Here is a 15,978-nt window from a genome sequence, read left to right on the forward strand (position 1 = left end):
CATTTTGTTTACTGTAGCACTCTGTCAGGTCTAAATGATGTCAGCCGTCTCTGTGGATGTAATATAAACACTATAGTGGTGAAAAATCTGCATGGACTATAAATCTCATAATGAGTCCCTTAAACCCTCATAATGAATACCTGTTTTTTTTTTTTAATACAGATTTTCCTTAGAAAAATAATCCCATAGTTTCAGGAAATTCCACAGAACATGGCCAGGGGTGAGCTGGAGATAGACTGAGAGCCACTAACATGTCAGGAGATTGTGTTGTAATAAAGAAAGACACATGGATGGATTTTAATGGAATTATATTTCAAAATAAGTTTGAAACCAACTGCAGTAATAGGGTAGTTCTTTACTTCAACATTAAGTGGCGCCAATAGCATTATTTTAGACCTGACCAAATATTACTGTTTGTGCGTTCACGACCGATTGTTAAACATGATGATGATGATGATGATGATGATGATGATGATGATGATGATTTGTCATCATCATTATTATTATTATTATTATTATTATTATTATTAACAATAGCAATGGCCTGATTAAAAGGGCTTAGAATAAGAGGCTGTGTGTGTGTGTGTGTGTGTGTGTGTGTGTGTGTGTGTGTGTGTGTGTGTGTGTGTGTGGTGTTGTATGGTGTGTAAATACATCTGTGTGTGTGTGTGTGTCTGTGTGTGTGTGTGTGTGTGTGTGTGTGTGTGTGTATATATATATATATATATATATATATATATATATATATATATATATATATATATATATATTGTCAGGCTGCAGACGCGGAAGCCGATATAGTCCGATCATTGTCCTTTTATTTCAACAACCGTACAACACAAAAACACTCATAAGCCGTTGAAAACAACAAACAAAGACATCCGCTCGATACGCGTTGTCCGCTATGAGTTTGAATGTCCCAAGCATAATCCATAAAGCCTTCCGCAATAAGTAATCCAAGTCGGAAGTGAAATTCGCATATACAGCCGCCGGTCGAGCAGCCACGCGATTGTCCAGCTTGACAATATAACGACCGACAGCCTGTGACTCAAGAACGTGAGTTTATGTAGTCTGACGGGGTCAGACGGGGGCGTGGCAGGGTGAATCCCTGACAGCTACAGAGGGGGGCGTGGCAGGGTGAATCCCTGACATATATATATATATATATATATATATATATATATATATATATATATATATACACACACACACAGATGTATTGTTCCAAGACAAATGACTTCTGAGGCAATAAATTCTAATCTAATCTAATCTAATCTGAAATATAAAGCCAAAATGATCTGAATATGTAATCTTGCACTCCTTGTAATCTTCCCACAACAGAATAATGCCTGCCTTTACTGATGTTTTAATTGATGTCTAAATAAAAATGTAATTCAAATGATTTTGTTTAAGTAAACTGACCCAAAGGACGCAAGCTTTAACGGCGCTTGTTTTCCACAGCGTATTTCGAGTTCATCTTTATTTAACACACAGGGAGCAAAACACTGGGGTCGAAACCATTGACCCCTCAGGTCAAAAACCCACACCGTTGCTGTGGGCCAACAGGACATTAGTCACACCAAGTTCACCCCAGTCCTGCAGGCCACAATGCTCCATCAACACTTACACATACAGCAAGCATCGACTTTCCCTCAGCATCATCGGCCTCATCGTTACACACACAGGGATTTCAACAATTAGTCAGAAGAAACTTTGGAGAAAAACAAGCATGAATCTGGAGTGAGTAATAGATATGTGGCTGTATTAAAAGAGAAACATCATTTCGATTGTAATATATAAATTATTTATATGACAATACTAATAAATGATTCTTTGAATTAGTTATAAATCGTTTATCTTTTATAAAGGGAAAGGAAGTGAACGGGTGGTGAATGGATGTAGAAGTTTGAAAAGAAGCAGAAGTTTAAAAGGATGTAGGATTTTGAAAAGAAATGGACTCCACAACATTGCATTCGCTTCTATTTTTGTGCGCAAAACAAAACTTTCCTTTGTCTTGACAAATGATTTTAGATATCAAGGTATTTCGCCATGTGTTTTTTTCTTCGTTTTCGTGGTTGTCGTAGTTCTTTCGCTGGCCCGAATATTATATGCTGTATTACGACTACAAATGAGACGAACATGAAGCAGACAATTAGGTTTCTGTTATTGGCGCGAATCTCTCGGATCGTACCACGGACGTAAAACAGATTTTATTTTTCAGCCATGGGGAAGTTGCAAGTTTAGTGATACTTGGCTTGAAAAAAGAAAACAAAATTAGACTTTGGTTGCTAACAACGTATGATATTGGTCTTACATTTTATTCAATGGGTTTTTGAAAGTTCTTAAATTTGACGGTGAAACCTGCAGAAACCCTGAAAAACCTTTGGATTTTATTTTTTATGATACACGATCAGAATTTTATCTAACGCTCTTATTGCTCTGTGATTTATTGCATATTTGTGTGGAATGTACAGTTAGAGATAGCAGAGAGCGCAGTGGTGGAAAGAGATGGTGGGTCCACAGGCCCGAGCGACAGTGCCAGGCAAATGCATCAAATTTGGACAGGTTATCTTCAAAGGCCCATCCTGTGGTGTGGTGCGCAGTCTGTCCCCAGCTCTTGCTGAGTAGCAGACACGCCGCATTCTTCAGACAGTTCCACAAAGTACAATAACTTCCTGGAATTCTTTGAAGCCTGGCTGCCAGAGCCAGGGCACTTCCTGTTGTCCCTGCAGCACTTCCTGCACACGGCCGGCACAATCGGGTTTTCTGCAGGGTCGCCATGGTGATGAGGCAAACACCTTATCGTGGTAGTGTGAGATGCTCTCTAGGGATTAATGCTGAAATACAGGTTTAGATTGTGTTAAAAAATAAATGATATAAAGTATTAACCTTTCAGGTGATTTGTTGTAAACTTGATATTTTATTAACACAAAAAAAACATGAGCATTTTGTACATATGTATTAAATAGTTGTATTCCTTTTCAAGCATTATTCAGGGGGCAAAAGTGTGCAAACATATTTTGAGAAACACGTTCTTTTTTTTTTATGCAACATACACAGTCATTTATTGTTATAACTATTTCCTTTGTAGCATGAATTGCACCGTGTTAAAGTATGGAATGGAAGCCATGTTGGTTTAGGATTCCTTTCACTTTCTGGAATAAGTCTCCTGCTCCAAAACAACCCCAAACCATTAAGCTTCCACCTCCATGTATGACTGTGGAGGTGATGGAGTCTGATCACATCTTTTCTATTGTGTTCTGTTTTTCTTATAGATCTAGAAATGTCAAATTTGAACTTATCTGTCTGCAGAACTGATATGGAGGTTTTTGGGGAACACATGCATGTTCCGTATAAAGGCAGTATGGTACATGCATGTTATCTCAGAAACCGTCATAGACTCTTTTCCCCCAGCTTTTGACAGGCTCTGTGCATTTGACCTAAAAGAAATCATACATCTTAACGTCTCATTTATTAATTCTTTGTACTGTTTAAGCACGCTGGCATTGGGAGTTTGTATCAAACTCATCATACCTGTGGAACCAAAGCAACATAATATTACCTTTCGAAATCTGTAATATTTAATTTTCAACATAGAAACCATACTGCGAATGGAATGTTCATCATCATCACCATCACTTTAATTTGCTCGCGCATTATCCGAAATGACACGATGAGTGAATAACTGAACGAACGAATGCAGGTTTCAGCTGGGTAAAATACCAACCCTTGTACCGTGAAGGATTTCACACTAGTGTCTGTGTACCTGGTTCATCAGCGGTGTCAAAGTTGTGATCAGTGTTTTGCAATATCTGGCCCAGCAAATTAGTCCTAATAATGTACAGAAGGTTCTTTTTGATTTACGCAGGTTACCTGGAAATCCGAAATAATCTTTTAATTCGGCTAGTAATTACGGCTGATTGATGTTCAGATGTTGCTTTTAATAAAATATTCTTCTTCTTTTTCTTTCGGCTGCTCCCATTAGGGGTCGCCACAGCAGATCATCCGTCTCCATACCACCTGTCCTCTACATCTGCCTCTTTTACACCAACTACCTGCATGTCTTCGCTCACCACATCCATGAACCTCCTTCTTGGTCTTCCTCTTTTCCTCCTTCCTGGTGGCTCCACCCTTTTATTCAATGCCACTGTCTCTAAACCATACAACATCGCAGGTCTCACCACAGTCCTATAAACTTTTCCTTTCATTCTTGCAGATACTCTACTATCACAAATCACTCCTGTCACTCTTATCCACCCTGCCTGCACTCTTTTCTTTACTTCCCTAACACACTATTCATTACTTTGCACTGTTGACCCCAGGTACCTGAACTCCTCCACCTTCTCCACCTCTTCTCCCTGCAACCGCACCACTCCACTGCCCTCCCCCTCATTCACACACATGTATTCTGTCTTACTCCTACTGACTTTCATTCCCCTTCTCTCCAGCACGTACCTCCACCTTTCCAGGCTCTTCCCAACCTGCTCACTACTCTCACCACAAATCACAATATCATCCGCAAACATCATAGTCCAGGGAGACTTCTGTCTGACCTCGTCCGTCAACCTGTCCATCACCACTGCAAACAGGAAAGGGCTCAGGGCCGATCCTTGATGCAGTCCAACCTTCACCTCGCTGCTCTCACTTCCTCCTTACTAATTCTATCCACTTCCTGCTTTACCAACTCCACATCATCCAACCTTCTCTCCCTCTCATTTTCCTCGTTCATAAGCTGCTCAAAATACTCCCTATATCTTCTCAACACACTCTCCTCACTAGTCGACACATTTCCATCTCCATCCTTTATTGGTCTAACTTGCAACACATCCTTCCCAGCTCGATCTCTCTGCCTGGCCAATCGGTACAAATCCTTTTCTCCTTCCTTAGTGTTCAACCTCTCATACAGCTCCTCATATGCCTTTTCCTTGGCTTTCACCACATCCCTCTTTACCTGCTGCCGCATCTCCTTGTACTCCTGCCTACTTTTCTCATCACCCTGTCGATCCCACTTCTGTTTTGTTAACCTCTTTCCCCTTATGCTCTCCTGCACTTCCACATTCCACCTCCACCATGTTTCTTTCTCTTCCTTTCTATTTCCAGATGTCATACCAAGTATCTTTCTAGCTGCCTCCCTCATCACTCCTGCAGTAGTTTCCCAATCATCCAGCACCTTTTCACCCCCACAAAGCCCCTGTCTGACCTCTTCCCTGAACCTCACACTACAGTCTTCTTCCTTCAGTTTCCACCATCTTATTCTTCTTTCAGTCCTTACTCTCCTCCTCTTCTTCTTCGCCTCCAAAACCATCCTACAGACCACCATCCGATGCTGTCTAGCTACACTGTCCCCTGCTAACACCTTACAGTCTCCAATCTCCTGAAGGTTGAATCTCCTACATAGAACATAGTCCACCTGTGTGCACCTTCCTCCACTCTTATAGGTCACCCTATGATCCTCTTTCTTCTTAAAATACGTATTCACCACTGCCATTTCCATCCTTTTAGCAAAATCTACCACCATCTGCCCTTCCACATTTCTCTCCTTTAGGCCATACCTACCCATCACCTCCTCATCACCTCTGTTCCCTTCACCTACATGTCCATTAAAGTCTGCCCCAATCACCAATCATTCATTTCTAGGTACACCATCTACCACTTCATCTAATTCACTCCAGAATCTTTCCTTCTCCTCCATCTCACAGCCGACTTGTGGAGCATAGGCACTTATGACATTTATCATCATGCCTTCAACTTCCACCTTCACGATCAACACCCTATCAGAAACTCTCTTAACCTCCACTACACTCTTACTGTACTCTTCCTTCAGAATCACCCCTACACCATTTCTCTTTCCATCCACACCATAATAGAACAGTTTAAACCCACCTCCAATGTTTCTGGCCTTACTCCCTTTCCACTTGGTCTCCTGAACACACAACATATCTACCTTTCTCCTCTCCATCATATCAGCTAACTCTCTCCCTTTACCAGTCATAGTACCAACATTTAAAGTACCAACCCGAACCTCCACTCTCCTACACTTCTCCTTTCCCTGCCGTCTCTGTAGACGTCTTCCTCCTCTCCTTCTCCTCTTTAATATTAAGAAATGTATATAAAAATAAACCTGGCACAATAAATGCAAATGTTTTGATTTAAAAAAAAAAGAATTCGCAGCTGGATGGAGAGATAGACGTTGTGTCACTGTAACGGTAATTGAGACCGAAGGTTTGTAGTAAACTGTAACATTATGTATTGATGTTTCCCTCATTTTAAACGAATCCTTTTTTGGCCAGATAAATAGTATCAACCCGAACTCTCCACTTTATGATTTCAGGGAAATCAACCAGTGTGAGTCAGATGGTGGGGTTATATAGCAGCAGAATCATGGACACCAACAGGTAGTGTGTGATGATTCTCACCTGTGTGTGATTATGAAGAGATTTTTTTTATGGGCTTAATTGTTCTATTTTAGGTTTGGACATGTGCAGAGGAGGGACATGGGATATATCAGTAGGAGAATGCTGAGGATGGAGCCTCCAGGAAGGAGGAAAAGAGGAAGACCAAGGACTAGGTTTATGGATGTGGTGAGGGAAGACATGCAGGTAGTTGGGGTGAGACGGATGATCCGCTGTGGAGACCCCTAATGGGAGAAGCTGAAAGACGAAGAAGAAGAATTGTTCGCTTTCAGAATTAAAAAGAAAATAGTGTGTAGCAGAGAGGGGGAGCATACACACACACACACACACACACACACACACACACACACACACACACACACACACACTCATACATTGAGGTGTGAGTTTGGAAAGTGCTGAGGGGCTTGAGTGAGCCCCAAAATAATACCACTGATTATTGCCAGTACATATCGCAAAAGTCCTCCTTCATACAGTACACACCACGTTCTCAATGCCCTGAGACAGGAAGTCACTCCTGTCAGTACTTCTGGCTGAGTAAGTGATCAGCATACCAGAAGTGTTTTACAGTCAGTATTGTCTCCACACGCTTTCAATTCACACAAGAATCTGCAACAGTATTGGGCAATGCTGCCTTTTGCATTTGATACTTTAGCATGCTGGAGATTCATGGGGGGGGGTTATTAGATTTTTTTTATAGCACTGCATGTCAGACAATATTGACCTTATTCAAATCTTTTGCTTTAACACATATTTTCACAGTTAACAAAATGGCCTCAAATGCACTGAATGTAAAATAGTGATGTGCTCAGGATCGTAGAAAAACATAATAGAAAACTAATCACAATGTTATCCGGTGTTAGTCATCAACTGCATTTCTTTTCCCATCTCTAATCCCTGGCTCTAAATCCACAAATACACAATGCAGCTCCTTCTGTCCTTTTCTATACTTCTCCATCAACGTTCTTAAAGCAAATAAGGCATCTGTTGTGCTCTTCCTCGGCATAAAACCATACTGTTGCTCACAGATGGTCACCACTTCTCTCAGCCTGGCTTCCACTACTCTTTCCCATAACTTCATGGTGTGACTGATCAACTTAATTCCACTGTAGTTACTGCAGCTCTGCACGTCTCCCTTATGCTTAAAGATCAGTACCAGCACACTCCTTCTCCATTCCTCAGGCATCCTCTCACCTTCCAAAATCTTGTTAAACAATCTGGTTAAAAACTCTGCCATCTCTCCTAAACATCTCCATGCTTCTACCGGTATGTCATCTGGTCCAACCGACTTTCCACTCTTCATCCTCTTAATCGCTGCTCTCACTTCCTCCTTACTAATTCTATCCACTTCCTGCTTTACTAACTCCACATCATCCAACCTTCTCTCTCTCTCATTTTCCTCGTTCATCAGCTGCTCAAAATATTCAACCTCTCATACAGCTCCTCATATGCCTTTTCCGTGGCTTTTGCCACATCCCTCTTTACCTGCTGCTGCATCTCCTTGTACTCCTGCCTACTTTCCTCATCACCCTGTTGATCCCACTGCTGTTTTGTTAATCTCTTTCCCCTTATGCTCTCCTGCACTTCCTCATTCCTCCACCATGTCTCTTTCTCTTCCTTTCTATTTCCAGATGTCACACCAAGTACCTTTCTAGCTGCCTCCCTCATCACTCCTGCAGTAGTTTCCCAATCATCCAGCACCTCTTCACCACCACCGAGCCTCTGTCTGACCTCTTCCCTGAACCTCACACTACAGTCTTCCTCCTTCAGTTTCCACCATCTTATTCGCCTTTTAGTCCTTACTCTCCTCCTCTTCTTCTTTGCCTCCAAAACCATCCTACAGACCACCATCCGATGCTGTCTAGCTACACTCTCCCCTGCCAACACCTTACAGTCTCCAATCTCCTGAAGGTTGCATCTCCTACATAGAACATAGAAAACCTCAACCCAATAAAGTTATGAAAATAATAAACAAAAAAAAAAAAGAATAAAAATAATGCAAAAATAAATGATTAAATCACAACACAAAGAATCAGGTAATGACTACCCTGTCACATGCCACTTCTAAATCAGTTACTCACACTACCGTTGGAAATAAACACCATGCCCCCGGTCCAACTGATCTTGCAGGTATTTAAATGCTGCAACGAGAAACTGTTAACATACGGGAGCAGCAAAATGTTAATCAGCTGGTGCCAAATGGAAGTAACACGGCGCTCCAGAGAACAGAAACGTAGATTAAAAATGCCCAGTTAAACCCAGCGAAGCAGACAACCCAGAGCGAAGCAGGCAAAGCAGAGCACGGATGATGTAGCGTGAAGCCGCTGCAGTCGGATAAAGAGACAGTCAAGCCAACATCAAAGCGGTGTAAACGATGCACATAGCGCAGGAAAGTCACACAGGAAGCGAAAAGCCCACTACAGCAGCCCACTACAGCAGCCCACTGTAACGTCCCTTGCACATTGACCCGCACCTTAAATAGGGAAAACATACTTTAAATCAGCCGATTGTTAAAGCCTATATAATGTTACTAATGAAGTCGGCGTCAACACATACCTGTACGGCGACTCAAGAGGCATGGATGCAGACGTTTAATAGACATGTCTTCCTTAAAAACAATTAGCGGCTTCCCCACAAAGCTCCTCACCCTTAAATGAAATAATTTCATAAGAACCCAGTGTGATAGACCATAACCATTACAAAACATTCACTGGCAACAGCTCCTACCTTGCCACTATCCACACGTAAACCCGGAAGTACAGCGGCTCGCTCGCGGACAAAGAGCAAATGCACACACAACACGAACCGAAACAATTTTAAAGGGAGGTAAATGAGTATAATCAGCCTCAGCTGACCAGATGACATCAGACCATACTGCTACATTCTACCCCCCCATTCATCATCGTCTTCCCAACGGTGGAGTATTTAAACACTAATTCCAGGGCCTGAAAAATGCCATGACTGCATTAGCCCCAAAAGCTGAAGGATCTGGAGCACTTACATTTCCAGCTCCTACCGTTTGTGGTAAATGGTGCACATTAGAATGACCTGCCCCTACTCATCCTGTCCGACGTGGAACCACCCCTAATGGATTAGGAGGGTTCAGGGAGGGAGACCTTACCACGGGTACCAACTCAACATTGGATGTGTCTAAAAATGCCGAAGGATCATCAGCAAGCACTATCCCTGATGGGTCTTGCCTTGCAATGCTAATGAGCTAATGGTGGAACCTCAGAAACCACATATGCCAGGTCCCCATCTTCTAATTCTATCTCGGGCACGGGTGATTCATCTGGACCCTCAGAGAGGTCATCTGATACCACCTCCCCTTGCGCTCGAGGTTTCAATGCAGACCGATGAACGTGCCGAACTCGACTCAGTTCACTTACTGGAGCTACTATATACACTAAACCACCAGACAGAGGGGCTTTAACCACCTGATATACAGTGGAGCTCCATAGATCATGTATCTTATGTCGACCCTAGACCCCATAGTCTCTCAAATAAACCAACTGGCCCTCCCACAACGGCAGCTCTTTACCCGTTGATCATGTCCTGCTTTACGCCGGCTTGCCGCAGCCTGCAGCTGCTCTCGGGCACCATCAACCGCCACCTGCAGCTGTGCCGGATGCTCCTTCATCCACTTGTGGACTCGACCTGCCACAGGCTCTCGTATCTGACATTGCAGGAAATCTTTGGGCAACTTTGGCTCTTGCCCAAACATTAAAAAGAAGGGCGACTCACCAGTAGCTTGGTTAGGAGTGGTTTTGTAACAGAACACCACCTGGGCTGGGCAAGACGCCCAATCTCTCTTCCGGTCGGTAGGCAGGATCCGCAACAAATTGAGTAAGGTCCGATTAAACCTCTCACACTGGCAGTCCCAATTTCCCAGGCAGCACAACTGTTGAATAAGTCTAGACTCAAAGTTGCGGCCCTGGTCGGATCCATTCCGACCAGGAACCCCAAATTTGAAGAACCACTCCTCTACCAAGACCCTGGCCACAGTACTAGCCTGCTGATCCCAAGTAGGAATTGCCACCATGAACTTACTGAAAATGTCAGTCATCACAAGCATGTTTTCTTGCCCAGCCTGAGATAGTAACACAGTAAAATCAACGGCTACAATCTCATTTGGGCGAGATGCCAACAAGTGGCCCATCTAGCTTCGAGGAGTTGGTGCCACATCTTTAGCTTGTTGACACCGCTCGCACTCCTGAACCCACTGAGCCACATCTGCGGACATACCTGGCCAGTAGCAGCGTTGCCGTACCAGCTTCAAGGTCCGTTCAACACCTTGGTGTCCATGCTGCTGATGTAAAGAAGTTAATACCACTGGCTGTAAAGAAACTGGCACGACAACCTGAAGCACTGTCTCCCCTCCATCAGGCCGGAAAGACCTACGATATAATAGGCCATCTTGCTTTACTAACCGGTCCCACTGATGGAGGAGTGTAATCACTGGCTTAGAAAGTGTCCGTCACTCCTGCGGGCCTGGGTGCTGCCCTTGCCGCCAAAACCTCAAGGTTTCCCCTACCACTGGGTGCGCCTGCTGTAAAGTGCTAATATCAGGGGCCGAGCGACTGGGCCAAGCCTGCATCGCATGCAAAGCGATAACCTCCGCTGGCCCTACGATCACTGCTCGCTGCAAAAGATCAGGCACCACAGCCCCACTACCACCGGCCTCCGATTGCACAGTTGTTATTCGCGACAGCGCATCGGCATTTTGGTTGGTTCTGCCCGCCCGGTACTGAATCACAAAATCAACGGTAGCCAACTCAGCAGCCCACCTTTGCTCGGTAGCGCCTAACTTGGCTGTAGCCAAATGACTTAGTGGGTTGTTATCCGTGCGTACGACACACTTATGTCCTAACAGATATTCACGAAATTTCTCAGCCATAGCCCACTTAAGGGCCAAGAATTCGAGCCTCAAACAACTATAAGTGGTCGTATTCCGTTCTGCAGGCCGAAGACCGCGGCTAGTGTATGCAACGGGTCTAACCTTCCCTTCAACTGCCTGCGACAACACAGCTCCGATCCCTGCATAACTGGATTCGACCTCCAATATAAAGGGCTGCATAAAGTCTGCATATGCCAACACTGGCGCAGTGGTAAGCTTTCGCTTCAAAGTTTGAAATGAGTCCTCACATTGTGGAGACCACACAGCTGCCAACTCTAGACTGCGCTTACCTACCTTACCCCGTGTTAGCTCTGCCACTATTTAATGTAACGGGGCTGCCAACTTGGCGAACCCCTCAACAAAATGCCTATAGTAACTGGCAAACCCCAGGAAGGTCCGCAGCTTGGCCACTGTCCCAGGACAAGGCCACTGAGCCATGGCCTTAACCTTACCCTGTTCTGTTGCTACTCCCGAGGCAGAGATTACATGCCCCAAATATGTAACCTTTTCCTGAAAGAACGCACATTTTTCCAGCTTTACCTTGAGGCCTTCGGCCCTTAAGCGACTCAGCACCATCCTTAAACTCTCTAAATGCTGTTGCACTGACGATGAAAACACAACGATATCATCCAAGTACAACAAAACAGACTGGTCACGCTGGTCACCAAAGAGCCGCTCCATCAGGCACTGGAACGTACTTGGCGCATTGCACAAACCAAACGGCATCCGATTCCATTCGAATAACCCGAATGGCATGCAAAAGGCAGTCTTGGGACGGTCGGATTCCGAGACGGGAACTTGGTTATACCCACTGACCAAATCTAAAGTGAAAAACCAGTGGGCACCCGTCAATGAATCCAACGTCTCCTCAATCCGAGGTAATGGAAACGCATCCTTGCGCGTTTTGTAATTAAGCTGACGGTAGTCTATGCACATGCGTAAACTACCGTCCTCCTTCTTGACTAACACGATGGGGGAGGCGTATGGGCTGCAACTCTCCCGGATGATTTGTGAGTCTAACAACTGACTGATGTGGGTCTTAACCACTTCATACTCGGATGGTGGAATACGTCGGTACCGCTGCCGGACTGGAATGTCATCGGTTAGGGGGATCTCGTGGGAGAGTAAGTTGGTACAACCCAGATCTCCTTCGTGTATCGAGAACACACTTTGATACTCACTAAGGAGAGCCCTAACCTGCTCCTGTTCCTCGACCGACAGTCCTTCTAAGTCAACCCGACTCTATCTGCGCTAACATACCCAACGTGTCACAAGAAGCCACCCGCGCGATCAAGGTTGAGACCTCGGCCAATCCATTTGGTAGCCCCACTAAATATACCTCTCTTAACATTCCAATAACCGTAGTGGGATACAATACTACGTTGACGGTACCGACATTTATAACAGGGACCGAAACAGTCCCCCCTCTCACCTGTACTAAAGAGGGCGAATAGTCCCGCAGGCAAACCGGTCTCGGTGTGCTCAAACAACACAGCCTTACCAGCGAGCAAGGAGGAACAGGTGGCCGTCAGAAATGCGGCATACCCTATGCCCCCTTACCTTTTTGTTGTTCCCACGGTCAGCAGCGCGAACAACTTGTTGGCAATTTTGAAATACTTGGGTCATATTTTCATTCTCGACCACACTTGGCAACTCGAATAAAGTGGAGCCGTGCCGACCGAACAGCTCCCGATAACAACGGCTAAGCACATTCATGCCCAAGTTACCAGGCGTGTCTGTGCCACTGCCCAGAGGATCGCGGACCACCAACACTCCACAATTAGGGATTTTACTACCACACAATTCGATATCCAATTTGAGATAGCCAATATACGGAATTTCCAGTGCATTCACTGCGCGAAACTGCAGCCAGTAACATGACTACAAACGATCCGGGCCCCAGGGTTCAAACCCCAACCGGAAACAAGATTCTGTGATGGTAGACACCATGGAACCAGTATCTACCAGACAGGGCACTGAAACCCCCCCAATATTTACAACAAGGTGTGGACATGAGGACACTAAATGGCGGAGCAATCTTATTAACAATACGAGAGTCAAGCGCGCTCCCTACCGAACTGTGGCTCAACAGCTCGGTAGGAGCTAGTTTTCCGAACGGTTAAGGCCAGGCAAGGACCTTGGTCCACCGGTCGAAGGAGCAACAACTGGGCATGGCAGAGGGCGAGGGGGGTGACGCTCCCCATCGCAGTCCCTTGCAAAGTGACCCGGTTGTTGACACCGTCGACAGATCAATTGAGCTGGACGAGGTACACGACCCTGGGAAAAGGTAGTCTGACTCCGCTCGATAGTTTGGGTAAGCAAATCTAACTGCTGCTGCTGCCGATGCAGCATTTCTCGTAGCTTATTTAACCCAGATGTACAACTCCCCTGAGCCCAACCTATCTCTGGACTTCCCCGGACCTCATACTGGGAACTGGAGAACTCCAATAAGGTTTCTCCTTCGCGCTGCCGCCGAGAGAAAAATGTTTCTTGCAGCGCAATAAACGACTCTGCACAACCATACACTTCACGCAACGCTGCAATAATTTTGTCTGGATCGCTCCTATAAGCACTAGACATTTATTTAATCTCGTTTCGGGCCTCTCCTTCAAGGTGATCGTACAGGAAAAAGGCTTGCTCCATGGGGGTCATATTACGAACCCGCATACACGCTTGGGCCTCCTCAAGCCACTCGTCGATCCCAATACCAGACCTGCCATTGAAATTTGGGCAGCGTCGATCCCTCGGAATAAATACAAATCGTTCAACTGTACCGGCACTCACCTCAGCTGATCGCGGTGTAGATGGGTGTGCTGCACTAACAGAAGGTGTGCCAGGATCGGGCAGCTCAACCGCCGCACACTCCGTCACAACCTCTCATTATCCATCAGTAATTGGGCTACTAAATCCTGCATCTCCTGCAATTCATTATCCATGGCGTGCTACAAAGGTATTCACCCAACCACTGTTCTGTCACCAGCGTGCTATAAAAGAAACGCACAAAGAAAAGAAAAGAAAAAAAAAACTCTCCTCAAAGTCTGAATCTGATAACCAGTCGAAAATTCCTGCCGACTACGCCAAATGTGGCGGTGCCAACTTGTAATTTGTACCGGCTACGCCAACTGTGACGTTACCAACTAATAATTTGTACCGACTACGCCACCCGGAGGCTATTTCCGGGACTGCCCTCAACCTTAAGGCACACAGGTTCGTCACGACTGGGTCAGGTATTAGACCAGAGTTGAGTGAATAACAAAACTTTATTTAAAATGAATTCAGATTTAAACAGAAAAAGACAAACAACACTTCAGGGTGGGAGAAGGCCTGATGTCCTAAGCGGAGAGTACACAGGGTCCTAAGCAGAGAGAACACTCACACGTGCACACGCACCACAGCACACCACACCTCACTGTGAACACTGCACTGCAATCAGGTAAGGAACCCACCACCACAAGATGCTAATCTGCTGCCACTGGCCACCCCCCTCCTGAAGGCAAAAGAAAAGACAGAAAAGTAATTTAAAACACATAACTTGATCGCATACAACAGCCTGGCTCTCGACACAGTCAACTGCCCAAAACTGCTTGTTACTTAGAAAACCAGTAAAAATCCTTACAGAGGCGCATGAAAAGAGGAGAGACACTTCACAGATAACAAAAGAAATTAGAAACACAACTACACCTAATTTATAAGAAAACAAAAAGACATTATACTACAAATTCAAACCAATAAAGAAATAAAAACCAAAAAAATGGATTCCCATTAAAGTAGGAAAACCTCAACCCAATAAGGTTATGGAAAAAAAATAAAAAAATAAAAAAAATAAATAAATAAAATTAATGCAAAAATAAATGATTAAATCACAACACAAAGAATCAGGTAATGAATACCCTGTCACACGCCACTTCTAAATCAGTTGGACTCACACTACCGTTGGAAATAAACACCATGGTCCCCGGTCAAGCTAATCTTGCAGGTATTTAAATGCTGCAACGAGAAACTGTTAGCATACGGGAGCAGCAAAATGTTAATTAGCTGGTGCCAACTGGAAGTAACACGGAGCTCCAGAGAACAGAAACGTAGATTAAAAATGCCCAGCTAAACCCAGCGAAGCAAAAAAAGCAGAGCGAAGCAGGCAAAGCAGAGCACGGATGATGTAGCGTGAAGCCGCTGCAGTCGGATAAAGCAGACAGTCAAGCCAACATAAAAGCGGTGTAAATGATGCACATAGCGCAGAAAAGTCACACAGCAAGCGAAAAGCCCACTACAGCAGCCCACTGTAACGTCCCTTGCACATTGACCCGCACTTTAAATCAGCCGATTGTTAAAGCCTATATAACGTTAATAATGAAGTCAGCGTCAACACATACCTGTAAGGCGTCTCACGAGGCACGGATGCAGACGTTTAATAGACACGTCTTCCTGAACAACAATTAGCGGCTTCCCCACAAAACTCCTCAGTCCACCCTTAAATGAAATAATTTCATAAGAACCCAGTGTGATAGACCATAACCATTACAAAACATTCACTGCCAACAGCTCCTACCTTGCCACTATCCGCACATAAACCCGGAAGTACGGCGGCTCGCTCGCGGACAAAGAGCAAACGCACACACAACACGAACCGAAACAATTTTATAGGGAGGTAAATGAGTATAATCAGCCTCA

At 44.7% G+C, this 15,978-nt stretch overlaps 1 long non-coding RNA gene across 1 annotated transcript; it reads right to left on the bottom strand.

Moving 5' to 3' along the window:
- Positions 1–14,551: 14,551 nt before the first annotated feature.
- Positions 14,552–15,975, bottom strand: LOC310716545. Its single transcript, XR_014530598.1, has 2 exons — positions 15,681–15,975; positions 14,552–14,797 (listed from the first exon to the last, which is right to left on the bottom strand). It is a non-coding gene; the product is annotated as an uncharacterized lncRNA (long non-coding RNA).
- Between the last annotated feature and the right edge of the window lie 3 nt (positions 15,976–15,978).

This window comes from Silurus aristotelis (assembly GCF_946808225.1).
Source record: "Silurus aristotelis genome assembly, chromosome: 21".
Lineage (NCBI taxonomy): Eukaryota > Metazoa > Chordata > Actinopteri > Siluriformes > Siluridae > Silurus > Silurus aristotelis.